The sequence below is a fragment of the Nyctibius grandis genome, chromosome 20 (assembly GCF_013368605.1).
Source record: "Nyctibius grandis isolate bNycGra1 chromosome 20, bNycGra1.pri, whole genome shotgun sequence".
Lineage (NCBI taxonomy): Eukaryota > Metazoa > Chordata > Aves > Nyctibiiformes > Nyctibiidae > Nyctibius > Nyctibius grandis.
The window spans coordinates 719,941-734,021 of NC_090677.1; the positions used below are offsets into that span (position 1 = coordinate 719,941).

The 14,081-nt window shown below is 46.1% G+C and overlaps 1 protein-coding gene across 4 annotated transcripts in view; it reads left to right on the forward strand.

Annotated features, from left to right (window-relative positions):
• The window catches only part of SGMS1 (sphingomyelin synthase 1), a 129,792-nt gene that overhangs the window by 38,464 nt on the left and 77,247 nt on the right, over positions 1–14,081 (forward strand). Inside the window, exon 1 of one of the 4 annotated variants that reach the window (XM_068416573.1) lies at positions 12,241–12,300. The exons of the other annotated variants lie outside the window; for them this stretch is intronic. The gene's annotated coding sequence lies outside the window, so the exon portion shown is untranslated. Of the gene's footprint in view, positions 1–12,240; positions 12,301–14,081 lie in introns of those variants that run through there. 4 annotated transcript variants of the gene reach the window in all.

Below are 14,081 nucleotides of genomic sequence, written 5' to 3' on the forward strand. Positions count from 1 at the left end.
AATACCATTGGGCATGTGGCACAGCTTGTAATTTATGCAAAGATGTTACTTGCAGGTGCGTTGGTGTCTGGGACCTCTGTATTTTTTGTGTATTTGTCTCAGTATATGGCAACGTATGTTCCAGACTCGTGGGGTCACAGAGTACATGAATGACTCGTTGCTGAAATCTAGGGGTCTAATATATGGAATATCAAGATCCTGCTGCCTCTTCGATGGCTTTTTTTCTTCTTCTTTTTTTAAAACTCCTTTGTATGAGTATTGTTTTCTTAAACAAAGGGAAAATATCCCTTTCCTCCATTGTTAGCTTTGCAGAATTTGAGCCTTAAAATAATCCAGGAAGCCTTTTGTTATATAAATATCCTCCAGCTTGGCACTATATGTGCTTGATAGAGCTGCTTGCTGAATTCTCTTTTAAATTTCAACTTCAGTGGCTTTGAAGGAGAAACGTGATGTTACTTTTATATAGCACTTAATGGTCCTGGACTCAGAGAGCAAAGCAAACGTGCAGATTGCTGTATAACAGTGTAAGGGTGACTATTTAAAGCAGACAGTGAGTATAAAGCAGTGGTTTATGGCTGGAACTCAATTTCTGTGTCTCTTAAGGATTTTTGTTTATGCTTGTTGCTGCCAGGTATGCTTATACCTACCAAATTTAACTCCGTGGGAGCCTCAGCGTACGCGGTATCTTTTGAAAATATTTTTGCCTAAGTCGCTTGTTCAGAAATAAAAGCGTGAAGGAATACAACAAGTGCTTGGAAGGGCTAAAATTAAATTTCAGTGCAGACCACTCAGTAGTTTAACAGGCACCGAGATTTTCAGCCGTCAGATTTCCCAATTAAATGGGCAAAAGTTGGCTAGAGCAGATGTTTTAAAAAAAAAAACAACCAAACCACACGACAAAAACCCACTACCCTGTGAAATGTCAAATGCATGTGAGATATTCTTGATTAAAAGCGGTGACTGGTTTCTGGGTGTCCTCTTCTACACGTAAAAGCACCTTTGGGGAAATTTGTTAATCATGGATGTAACTGAATGTGAATTTAGAGGGTTTTTTTGTATCCTCTGTAGGACGTGAGTTCATTATGACACTGACTTTTAAAGTAATCCCTTTGCTGCCAGGAATGCCTGAGCTTGAAGTTGCTGCTGACTGAAGAGGTGACGTGGCAGGCTAAAGCCTGGGGTCACAGAATCAACCAGGTTGGAAGAGCCCTCTGGGATCATCGAGTCCAACCATTGCCCTGACACCACCATGGCAACTAGACCATGGCACTAAGTGCCATGGCCAGGCTTTTCTTAAACACCTCCAGAGATGGTGACTCCACCACCTCCGTGGGCAGCCCCTTCCAATGGCTAATGACCCTTGCTGAGAAGAAATGCTTCCTGATGTCCAACCTGAACCTCCCCTGGCGAAGCTTGAGGCTGTGTCCTCTTGTCCTATCACTAGTTGCCTGGGAGAAGAGGCCGACTCCCACTGTGCTACAACCTCCCTTCAGGTAGTTGTAGACTGCACTAAGGTCACCTCTGAGCCTCCTCTTCTCCAGGCTAAACACCCCCAGCTCCCTCAGCCGTTCCTCATAGGTCAGACCCTCCAGAGCCTTCACCAGCTTGGTCGCCCTCCTCTGGACCCTGGATCTGCTCTGTAGGCACTGCCTTTATTCACCTTCTGCACACAATAGGCAACACCTTTTACAGCACCACGTGGCCGACCTGCTGCTAGTTCTACCCTTGCTCTCTGGGAAGGTGTGGGCATCCTTCTCAGCTTCTGTTTGACCCCCTACTAACCTCCTCCCTGACTTTCCCAGGTGCATGTGAGCTACACGCAGCAAAACTATCCTGTAGAAGCGGGAATGGCAAGTGGATGTTGCAGGATCCGCATAGGTGGTGTTGGTACAAACACAAAGTCCACAGGTTGTGTTTTAAAAGTGAGGAGGATGAAGAGTGAATCCATGCGATCAGGGAATACCTGAATCCAGTCTAAGGTCTGATGTGCTGCTGTAGCCTCCTCCCATGTTAATGGAGCAGTTGTGTACCAAGAGAGGAGCGAGGAGTCCGAGGAGAGAAGTGATGGCGTAACATCTTGGGCAGTTATCCAAAACTGAAGATTTAATTGAATTTTGGAGCAGATAGTGGATGTTCTCTGTGCTCAGTTTGTTCAGATTGATCAGATTTGATTTAAATAGCTTGGCTGGTTCTTGGTAAGTGAGTAACAAAAAGCAGGTTGCTGTCGATAGTTTTGTCTCCTAATTCATTTTCCCTGAGACACGTAGCTGCTCCCCTGTTTCTTGGAAAAGGCAGAGGATGTGCTAGCTGGAAATGGCTGCAGTTAATGAAAATAGGCCGTACCTGCTGATGATTAATCCTTAATCCAAAGAGGGAATCTTCCTTCTCGGTATTTATCAACTGAATTAGCAAATGACTGTTCCTTTGTCCTGAGGCTGGCTCTGACTTACTTTGAGATTGACTCATAGCTTACGGGCCCAAGTAATAGGATTTCCTATAAGGGTGTGCTCACCAATTCTCACATGTCTTCAAAGAGAAAATGGCTTTTCCATCTTGCTTTGCATCCTTTTTGACTGTGCTCCTTTTTGCTTTGCCTTAATTTTTACTACTTGGCTCTCTTGTACGTGAGGTTTCAGTTGGGGTTTGATGGCTAATGCCATCCTGGCTCCTTTCAAGTGTCACGTCATCTACCCAAGAGTCTGGGGATGAAACAGGGCACCTAGCAAACACCAAAACTTTTGATAGCAACCAGCGTGTTCTGCTTGGGTTCAAGTGCTTGAAAAGTGAACGTAAATACTTCAGTCTGTATTTGAAAGGCAGTTACTGCTTTGAAGTGCATCATGGCTCTTTTGCAACTCTCTTTCACTCCCTTTGAAGGCCAAGCAGCTGATGTTAAACTCTGGGCTGCTGTGCCTGGCTGTTCCCCCAGCTCTTATCATGCAGTTACAACATCAGCTATTACACTGAAGCTCAAATGTTATTTTGTGCTCAAGTCATGCTGGAAATAGTTCACAATGTCTTGTTTATTTGAATTCACATTAGGAACACCATCGTGCTGATCTCTAGTCTTGTTTTGCTCTCTGGTTTATATCTGGCTTCTTTGTATTCAGCAAACCTGTATTCAAACAGTCCTGAAGCATTTAATGAATCTGGGCAGCCTCTTAGTCTGCAGCCCAGGAGACACGGACTCTGATGGTGTTACTTCTTGATGGTGTTCAAGAAAGATGTTGAGGTGTTGGAGCGAGTCCAGAGGAAGGCGACCAAGCTGGTGAAGGGTCTGGAGGGTCTGACCTACGAGGAAGGGCTGAGGGAGCTGGGGTTGTTTAGCCTGGAGAAGAGGAGGCTCAGAGGTGACCTTAGTGCAGTCTACAACTACCTGAAGGGAGGTTGTAGCGGAGTGGGAGTTGGCCTCTTCTCCCGGGCAACTAGCGATAGGACAAGAGGACACAGCCTCAAGCTTTGCCAGGGGAGGTTCAGGTTGGACATTAGGAAGCATTTCTTCTCAGCAAGGGTCATTAGCCATTGGAAGGGGCTGCCCAGGGAGGTGGTGGAGTCACCATCTCTGGAGATGTTTAAGAAAAGCCTGGACATGGCACTTAGTGCCATGGTCTAGTTGCCATGGTGGTGTCAGGGCAATGGTTGGACTCGATGATCCCAGAGGGCTCTTCCAACCTGGTTGATTCTGTGATTCTGTGACTTTGGGGTTTTGTGCCTTTTGGGAAGCTGCATTATTAATCTGTTGTTTTCCCCCAACTTCAGTCGTTAGATGGATCCGACAGACTGTGTTCCCATGTTGAATTAGACCCTATTAAATATCTCCGTCTCATTGGATGAGTATTGACTAGTTCGTTCATTATTTTAATGACAGACGTACTTGTTTAAAATTACTCCATGGCTTTGCAGTTTCATTATTCCACAGATGATATGGTTATTGGGATTCTTGCACAAGATCCTTTGTTTCAGTTAATTCGTTAAATGCTTTTCTCTGTTCTCCCAGATTTGTTATCAAGATGCATTAAAACAAAAAGGTTTTTTTTTTTCCTGGTTGCTCCCCCTTCCTCTGCTGTCCCCATTTCCAATGAATAGTTGAAAGGCTGTCAGCAACTGTTTTGACAGATTTCCATGTACCGCTTAGGAAGACAAAATGTTATATCTAATAGATTTTGCTCCATGGTGATAAATATGTAGCAAAGAACGGGTGGAATATTTGGTATTAAAATGCTGAGGGATTTTATAGTCCCGACGGAGGATGACTGCTCTGTCACCAGCGTCCTCTGTGACTGTCCCAACTGTTCAAATCATGTGTGCATCCAAGCTGCATCAAGGCAGACGTAAATATCATGCTGTCTAGAGCATGCTCCTACCTTTAGGTTCCTCCCTGCCCTCTTCTGCGTTGTGGAGCTTCATTGCAGCCATCTCCAGACGTCGACGCATCCCTAAATTCCCCAAGCTTTGCTAATAGCTTTTCTTGGAAAGCTCCTGTAAATACAGCCTTGGGAGCTCCTTGAGCACATCTTGAAGGGCGAGGGGCAGAAAACATAAGGAACAGGCTTTGCACAAATGTTGTTTTTATTATTGGGCTGTGTTAGCTGCCCTTACAAGGTTGCTTCAGATGTTTCATGAACGCTGTTGCTGATCCAAATGAACTGATGCTCTCCTCAGCCCGATGCAGCTGCTTGTTTCTGCGTCTTACAGTGTAACCGCCTTGCCACAGTCCTGCTTCGCCCAACTCCGTCTGCTCCAAAAAGAATAACCTTGCATGAAAAGCGTTTAAATGAAGCCAGCAGTGATGTGAAATCGAGCGCTGTAGACAAGGCAGAGGTAGACTAACACGTCTGGGCATAGCTGTCACCACAGACAGCACGTGTCTCTCCTGAAATCAATTGTAGCGCTCAAATTGCTTTTCCTCCTGATGTTTTGTTTTGTTTTCCCCCCTCTGTGTTTTAGTCTTCTGTGAAGTTTCTCCAGGAAGGCAGCTAAATACCAAGAATGCAAAGGCACTTTGCAAACACGCAACCATTTTTGCTGATCCTGTTTAAAGTCGCGGACAGTTGATCTGGCAAACCTGCTCCTGAATGGGTGATCTAATTCCTGCTGAATGCTGTGATCATAAATATTACCCTACGAAAACAGATGGAGCACAGAGTTTCTCTCTCTGTAAATGATTTGAAATATGCTGTGTAGGTAATTTCCCAGTATTTATGAAAAACTACATTCATTTTGGCTATGGAAATATACTCTGGACCAACGTACCTTAAGCCCATAGTCCGAAAAGCATGCAAGCTTTCTCAATGGGCTTTGAACAAAGATAACTGTGGCCACAGAGTGGTCCCAAAGGTGCCTTTTCTTCTCAGCAAGGGTCATTAGCCATTGGAATGGGCTGCCTAGGGAGGTGGTGGAGTCACCATCTCTGGAGGGGTTTAAGAGAAGACTGGACATGGCATTTAGTGCCATGGTCTAGTTGCCATGGTGGTGTCAGGGCAATGGTTGGACTCGATGATCCCAGAGGTCTCTTCCAACCTGAATAATTCTGTGATCACAGAAATTATTTGAAAACTTGTGTGTATTCTTCAAGCTGTCAGTTGTCTTTCAGCATCCTTGTTGTGCTCTTTCATCTTTAAATGCTTGTGCTGAAGCTCCAATAAACTTTCCTGTCAGCAGTTATGAGGATGTCTCTTCTCATCTCCAGCTGCTCCTTTATCACAGCCATACCTGGCAGTTTAAAAGCTGTTTACAAAGGAGATAAGGCAAGTAGCTGTGTTGTAGCTGCTCTTTCTCTAAATGATTTTTCTCATACTCCCAATATTATTCAGCACGAGGTTGTGTTTGTGCTTTGTGAGGATGTCAGCTTGCTCAAAGCCAACATCCAACATCTCTACTCCTAACCCCTAAGGACTAATGCTACAGGCAGGCCTGTGGGAGCAGGACACCTCTGTCCTTAAATCACTGCTAGCTCTGAGGCATCACCTACCAGTTAGGTGTCACACCTGTTAGCAAGGTGGTAACATCATTGAGCTGAGGCTGGATTCTCTAAGGGCACTGACTTGCTCCTCTTTGAGAGCAATGGTTGCACAGGTAAATTGCACCCAGTATCCTCAGATACTTAATCACAAAATTGCAAGTGGTACATGAAAATACTCTGATTTCGTGCCCGCCCCTCAAGATTTTCCCAAAGCATTCTGTCAGGAAAGGTTTTATCATGAACAGACAGCTCCCTCATCGAATTCTAATAATGTTATCTGTGGGGAATACTATGTTAAAATTATGAAATAAAGGAGTATACCACAAGGATAAAGAGCTTAACAATTCTGTGACTCTTACTTGGCTCCCTTCTGTAGGATTTAGTTTTACAGAATATATATAAGACAGTATTTTAGCTCTTATTTACACAGCTGAAGCAGCCAGTATGAAAGTGAGCTAATTTCTGTGTGTAGGGGGAAATATGTTGTGTACTCAGCTTCACAACTGCAACGCACCACTGTTTGCACACAGAAATGCCTATCCAAAGTCAAGGGGGCCTGGAGAAGAGGAGGCTCGGCGGTGACCTTATTGCAGCCTACAACTCCCTGAAGGGAGATTGTAGCAGAGTGGGAGTCGGCCTCTTCTCCCAGGCAACCAGCGATAGGACAAGAGGACACAGCCTCAAGCTTGGCCAGGGGAGGTTCAGGTTGGACATTAGGAAGCATTTCTTCTCATCAAGGGTCATTAGCCATTGGAAGGGGCTGCCCAGGGAGGTGGTGGAGTCACCATCTCTGGAGGGGTTTAAGAAAAGCCTGGACATGGCACTTAGTGCCCTGGTCTGGTTGGCATGGTGGTGTCAGGGCAACGGTTGGACTCGATGATCCCAGAGGGCTCTTCCAACCTGGTTGATTCTGTGATTCTGGGGCAGCAGCAGATAGTTATTATTTGTATTTCTCCTCTGTAAAGCAGTGCCTTAATTAGGAAACTTGATTCTGAGCCTCCTTCCGCTGTGCAATGAGTATTGCTAACTACTAGTCCAGAATCAAATCAAACTATAGCTGTTAAATTAATAATTTCTGGGGCTGTCATCTTAAACTTCCAGGGATACCGAATGCAGATCATTTGTGTTGCTGTTGTAACTCGTTAATTCAAGAGCTCTGATGTTGATTGTTTTATGACGACGTGATATGTGCAGCGCTGTGAATTGAGCTGTCTTAATGTGAGGGTTAAGGTAAGGAAAGGGAGCTCCTCTCTGCAGTTTCTAGCCCAATGGTTGGTTTTCTGCAAATTTGCCTCCCTGTGGAAGGTAAAGACAAGCCTGGTGTAGTTTTACTGGATTTTAAGTCGTCTTCTTGAGTGTGTGCAATGGCAGCAGGGGGGCCCAGAGGCTGAGATGAAGATGTGACTCGAGCTGTGCTTGCAGCAGAAGGAATGCACAGGAGGAATTCAGGATAAGGGAGAGTTTCAGAGAGGAGTGGAGGGTGAGTGACAATGCCATAACACCCTGCTGTCCACGGCTTTTCTGTCTGTCACCTTAGAGAACCATCATTTAATACCTACCTTGGCAAACTGATTGACAGCCGGCTAAACATGAGCCAGCAGTGTGCCCAGGTGGCCAAGAAGGCCAATGGCATCCTGGCCTCTATTAGGAATAGTGTAGTCAGCCGGTGTGGGGAAGGGATCGTCCCTCTGTACTGGGCACTGGTGACACCGCACCTTGAATCCTGTGTCCAGGTCTGGGCCCCGCACTTCAAGAGAGATGTTGAGGTGTTGGAGCAAGTCCAGAGGAGGGCGACCAAGCTGGTGAAGGGTCTGGAGGGTCTGACCTCCGAGGAACGGCTGAGGGAGCTGGGGGTGTTTAGCCTGGAGAAGAGGAGGCTCAGAGGTGACCTTAGTGCAGTCTACAACTACCTGAAGGGAGGTTGTAGTGAAGTGGGAGTCAGCCTCTTCTCCCAGGCAACTAGCGATAGGACAAGAGGACACAGCCTCAAGCTTTGCCAGGGGAGGTTCAGGTTGGACATTAGGAAGCATTTCTTCTCAGCAAGGGTCATTAGCCATTGGAAGGGGCTGCCCAGGGAGGTGGTGGAGTCACCATCTCTGGAGGTGTTTAAGAAAAGCCTGGACATGGCACTTAGTGCCCTGGTCTAGTTGGCATGGTGGTGTCAGGGCAATGGTTGGACTTGATGATCCCAGAGGTCTCTTCCAACCTGGTTGATTCTGTGATTCTGTGAAACTGTCTTAATTCTCTTTTCCTGTCCCTCACCCTCATTTGGCTTGATTTGCCCTGGATGAGAAGTTGGCATTGGAGGAAGGTGATGCTGACAGCCGAAATGTTACTGCTCAGAAAGAGGCAGCACGAACGCTTGCACCGAAAGATGTATGTTAGGTATCAGTGAAACAGCTGAGACCTTTCAGGGTGGCAATCCATTTAGTGAACAGTTGGACAAGGTTACTCAGGTATTAAAAGATTTGATACCTTGTTGTAAGGAGATGGAATGGGCTGCCCAGGGAGGTGGTGGAGTCATCATCTCTGGAGGGGTTTAAGAAAAGCCTGGACATGGCACTTAGTGCCATGGTCTAGTTGCCATGGTGGTGTCAGGGCAATGGTTGGACTCGATGATCCCAGAGGTCTCTTCCAACCTGATTGATTCTGTGATCCCATTCTTTTTCAGTAAAATGCCCATCTAAGGATTTTTTTTTAATGTTTCTGTACTGATTCTTTAGTTTTAACTGGAAAATTCTTCTATTCTCCAGTGTCTATTTCTCTGTGGTAATTTGGGGCAGAGTGAAAATGGACACTTGAAAGGAGATCTGTATTGTCAGCCTTTGTTGGGAGGAGTTTGAGGTGCTGAAAACTGGGGAAAAAATCTGCGTGCTGGGTGGGAATTTCAGGATACAGCTCTGCCCCTTGGTGTAGTGCGATTATTACTGACACAACAAGTGTTGGCTACTCTGTTTCCACATGAAAAGAGGAAACGAGTGTGTGTGAGGTAAGCAGAGGTGAGGTAAGGAATTTGGTATGTGGTACAAGGTCAGTGAAGCTGTAAAGCAGCAATTGGTTACTAATAAAAAAGCAGTTTGTTTGTTTTTTTTTCTACGTGCCTCAGGAGAGGTCATTTTGCTGGTACTGCATCAGGAAATAATAAATGCAGGTGACTAAAGTATTTTTTTTTTTTCCCCAAAGCACAAGCAGCTTGAGCTGCACATTCTGCTTGGTTTATGTGGAGCTCGTGGGCTCTGAATTCAGGCTTACCAGCTGCGAACACAAGATCTACGCTCCCGTGTCCCCCCTGCCCCTTTCCTCCCTGCTCTTTTGGCTTCAGCATCTGCAGAGCACCGGTCCTTTTGCTCCTTCTTCTCCAGGACTTGCTGTGACGAGGTGATGGAAGATGTGTTGCGTGCTGAGCAAGCCCGAGCAGTGGTGTGAGTAGGGGTGAGTGATACATGCAAGGAGGGGGAGATGCTGATCTGCCTCTTGGAGCAGAAAAGAGATGGGTTGGGGGTGCCCGTTGGGTTGGAGATGCTTTGCAAAAGCCCGGAGAGCCGTGGGTTGGGCCATACAAAAGCAGGAGGTGGTTCACTCTGAGGGCGAGTGCTTTAGCAGAGGGAAGCGAGGGGATGGAGGAAGGCTCCCCCATGCGCAGACAGGGATGTGATTAATGCCTTGCTCTGCTGCTCTGGTTGAAATGGAGTTTTGGAAACAGCCACTGTGAGAGATTAAGAGATTACTGCACTTTCCTGGCCCTTTCTTATCTCTGAAACCTAGTGCAACGCTGGCATGGTGCAAAAACATCAGTTTTGGGTTTTGTTCTGCTCTTAGGAGGCTTTTTTCTGAATTTAGAGATCCATACACTGAAAATACCTGTAAAGTCAAAGTAGTAAATGAATGAATGTTAATAGTGAAGGGGTAGAGAACAAGTTACTGTAAAAAAAATTAATTTAAAAATATTTCTCCATTAGTCTGTGTGTCTTGAATGCCAGCTGGTCCTCCATCTCCAAAAAGGTTGAGCAAAGGGTGGTGAAGGTAATCAAAGGCATGGAGCAGCTGTTGTATAAAAGGAGGTAAATAAACTTTGACCCTTCAGCATGGGTAAGAAATGATTGTGAGTGGAGGAAGTGAGAAGAGGGATGTTATGCAAAGCGTGAGCAGAGGATGACTGTACCCAGGCCTTCCTCATTCAAAAAAAATAGTGTCAAATAAACCAAGGAAGCAACAAGCTTATAACGAGGGAAAGTTTTTCTTTTGGTGATGTTTTATTTTCAGTGGTGCACAGGGATGCCAAAGTATTCCCTGCTGCAGGATGTTGCTGAAACGTTAGAGGTTCAAAGGAGGCTGGATAAAACCTGGCCGTGGCTACTAAAGACTATCTTCTGGCTCAGGGAACAATTATTGAAGAAGGTGACACCATCTGGGTTAAACTTGTTGCAGAAATGTGAAACTTCATTTTGTAAGTAGGTAATAAATAATACTCAGCTGTTTTCAAATGCCCCGTTGTATAGATGTTTGCTAACGGAGAGGCTACACGTTGGAGTAGCAGATTAAATGTGGGATTTCTTGGCTTCTGTACTATTGGATATTTTTGGTAGCTAATGGGAAACAGGCACATAGTAGCAAATGATTCAGGTGGTAAAAAGTTGGTGTTTAAGAGCAGATTATCGCAGCAGTTGTTCTGCATAATTTGCTGTGTTACTTTAGCAAAGTTTTGCAATGTGGAGCTAATAGGAGAGTGCTAATAGCTCTGGTGAGCGAGTCCAGAGGAGGCCACGGAGATGCTCAGAGGGCTGGAGCCCCTCTGCTCTGGAGACAGGCTGAGAGAGTTGGGGCTGTTCAGCCTGGAGAAGAGAAGGCTGTGGGGAGACCTTCTAGCACCTTCCAGTACCTGAAGGGGCTACAGGAAAGGTGGAGAGGGGCTTTTTACAAGGGCATGGAGTGACAGGACGAGGGGGAACGGTTTTAAACTGAAAGAGGGGAGATGTAGATGAGATCTGAGGAAGAAATTCTTTGCTGTGAGGGTGGTGAGAGCCTGGCCCAGGTTGCCCAGAGAAGCTGTGGCTGCCCCCTCCCTGGCAGTGTTCAAGGCCAGGTTGGATGGGGCTTGGAGCAACCTGGTCTGGTGGAAGGTGTCCCTGCCTGTGGCAGGGGGGTTGGAACTGGATGGTCTTTAAGGTCCCTTCCAACCCAAACCATTCTATGATTCAATGATAATAGCTGGGTAGGTTGGAGTGGCAGCCAGCTGGTGCCTGGGGTAATGCTCAGGTCACCCTGATGCATTGGAGGCAGGACGGCTTCAGTATTTCCCTTGCAAGCTGATTTTTTTGGTGAGACCAAATGTTTGGGTAGAGCTGAAACTCTGGGATTGCACCATGGAAGTCACCGGGGCGGCTCGGAGGGTGAAGGTTTCTTACCCTGTGCGTTGCTTTTTCCTACAGAGGGGTGGTTTGTTTGGCTGGAGTCCGAAAGGACCACATTTCCTTGGAGATTTGGGTGCTCAGCAGCCTGTGGGTGTTAGGAGGCTTTGGGAGGTGGAGGAGGATGGAGGTGGAATAATGTCCTTTGAATCAGAGCTGTTTTGACATGCTAGAAAGAAATTGCCAGCTGTAAAAGGAGGGGGAAAAATCAAACATTGAACCACTCTATGATTTTTGTGTAGAGAAGAAAGACTTGGAGCAAGAGATGTTTAAAAATATAGGCTGGACTGAGCGGGGTGAAAATCAAAGTACAGGTAAGGATGTGGTGGGGTCAGCTCACGTGCTGCGCACGCCCACGGCAGCTGAACAGCGATACCTTGGGAATGAGAAGAGGGTCTTGGTTCGGTGGGCTCCATCCCAAGGCGTGGATTTGGTGACCTGCATAATTTTGAGAGGAAATTCCAAGTGATTTATCCCTCTTTTTGAACTCTGACCGCTCGTGTCTGTTGCTGTGAAGTGGCTGCTTCTGTATTTATGAGCAAGGTGGAAACTACTGACCTGCTTTGCTGCCTCTGAAAGGTTCTCACTGAAGATGGCAAGTGCAGTATTTCTGAATGTGCCTGCACCAAATTTACTGGAAGGGACCAAAAAGTGTCCCTGATGACTGTTGGAAGGGAAAGCATCTATTTATTGCACAGTGGCAATAAATATATGCTAAAACAGTTTGGTTTATAGATGAATATTGTTTGCCTGGATGTCTGTAGCCATAAGCAGTTAGCAAATTGGATTTAAAAGCCTAAACTTTGCTATAATCTAGAGACCTTTTTACAGTCTTTTTTTCTGTCCCATCTACCGAGTTCTTCACTCACGGCTGAGATGTCACGTGGCGCCAAGAGAGCCAAGAGAAGTGACGCATCTTGGTATCCCATGGTAACTCTCCCTTCATTTTTAGCTCGTTCGCTTTGCTACCAGACAGAATAACCTGGCTGTGGGATTAGATTTGCTTCGCTCACAAACAGGTGAAGGCTAGGATGTGTTTTCACTCTCTAAAACTATTTACACATGGTAACCCAAATAAAAAACCACAAAAAACCAGCACAACGAAGCACACACAAACAACCCCCACTCCAAACCAAAACCAACACCTCCACCCAACCCAGAAAACTAGAAGCTCCCCGCTCGAACTTCTCAACATGCAGGTTGGGGCTTTTCCTCTTTGTTTGCCATTCAGAGTATTGAACCTTGCCAGAGAAGTTTGTGCAAACCACAAGTAGATAATCCTGCAAGCGTCTGTTGGGCTTGGAGGTAAGATTGTCACCAAAGCTAAATTTGCAGTTCAGGTCTTACAGTTCACACAGGCTTTGCTGCTGCAAACTTGTTAGGTGGTGCTTGCTTTTTTTCCTTCCTTTTTTTTTTTTTTCCCTTCCATCAGTTGTTCTTTAACCTTTGTTCTGTGCAGTTACTAGCTGCATCTTAATTAGAAAGATCTGACCTATCTCCCAAGAAGAGCTCTTGGGAAAGCATCTCTTTGCATTCAGATATGCTGATATTCTTTAGAAATCTGTTTGGTTTTTTTTCAAATGTATCACTTAAACCCATTTTCTCTGCCTAAATATCCACTGCTAACTATTACATTAAAGCAGTAGTGGTATGATTTGGTCAGCCTGAAGCTGAAGGCTGCAGGCTTTCTCTTCTTCTCAGAAGGGGTCATTAGCCATTGGAAGGGGCTGCCCAGGGAGGTGGTGGAGTCACCATCTCTGGAGGGGTTTAAGGAAATCCTGGACGTGGCACTTAGTGCCCTGGTCTAGTTGCCATGGTGGTGTCAGGGCAATGGTTGGACTCGATGATCCCAGAGGTCTCTTCCAACCTGGTTGATTCTGTGAAATGCAGTAGCTCCTCACCGAATTTAAGCAATTGGCATGAGAGACCTTGAGCCTCTTCTTGGACACCATTTCCAAACTCTTCTGGACCCTTTTTCTAAGTGCTTTCAAGCCCAGCTAGTACAAATCCTACTAAAGCAATGTCAGTCTGGCTAAACTTTGTCCTGACAATTTGATTTTTGCTTTAAGGAAGGGAACAGCTTTCAGAAACCCGATTTATTCTTGGGGGAAAAAAAAAAGGGGGGGTGTTTTTTCTCGCATGTGGTTCACGTGCTGGAGGATGCTGCGGTGAAGTTTTGCAGTGTGGCAGGATTTGCAGTTGCTGTTGCCACAGCTACGAGTGAGTTTACAGCGTTTCAGTTCCCTTAGCGGGGGACGGAGCGGGAGTTTTCAGAGTTAAGGTACCCGAGGTGACTCATTTTGGCGTGTCCAACTGATTTTTTTGAATGAGAGAGGATGTGACTGTGGTGTTTCTGTGTGTGGGGAGGCATAGAGATGTAGTCTTGAGCAATTTGTGGCTTTCTGGGTTTGGGACAATTGATCTGCATGATGTTTGCTCTTAATGTCATCTGATACGGCGTGAGGTTCAACAAGAACAAGTGCTGGGTCTTACAACTGGGCCACAACAACCCCCTGCAGCGCTACAGGCTGGGGGAAGAGTGGTTAGAGAGAGGCCCGGCGGAAAGAGCCCTGGGGGTGCTGATCGACAGCCGGCTAAACATGAGCCAGCAGTGTGCCCAGGTGGCCAAGAAGGCCAATGGCATCCTGGCCTCTATTAGGAATAGTGTAGCCAGCCGGTCTGGGGAAGGGATCGTCCCTCTGTACTCGGCA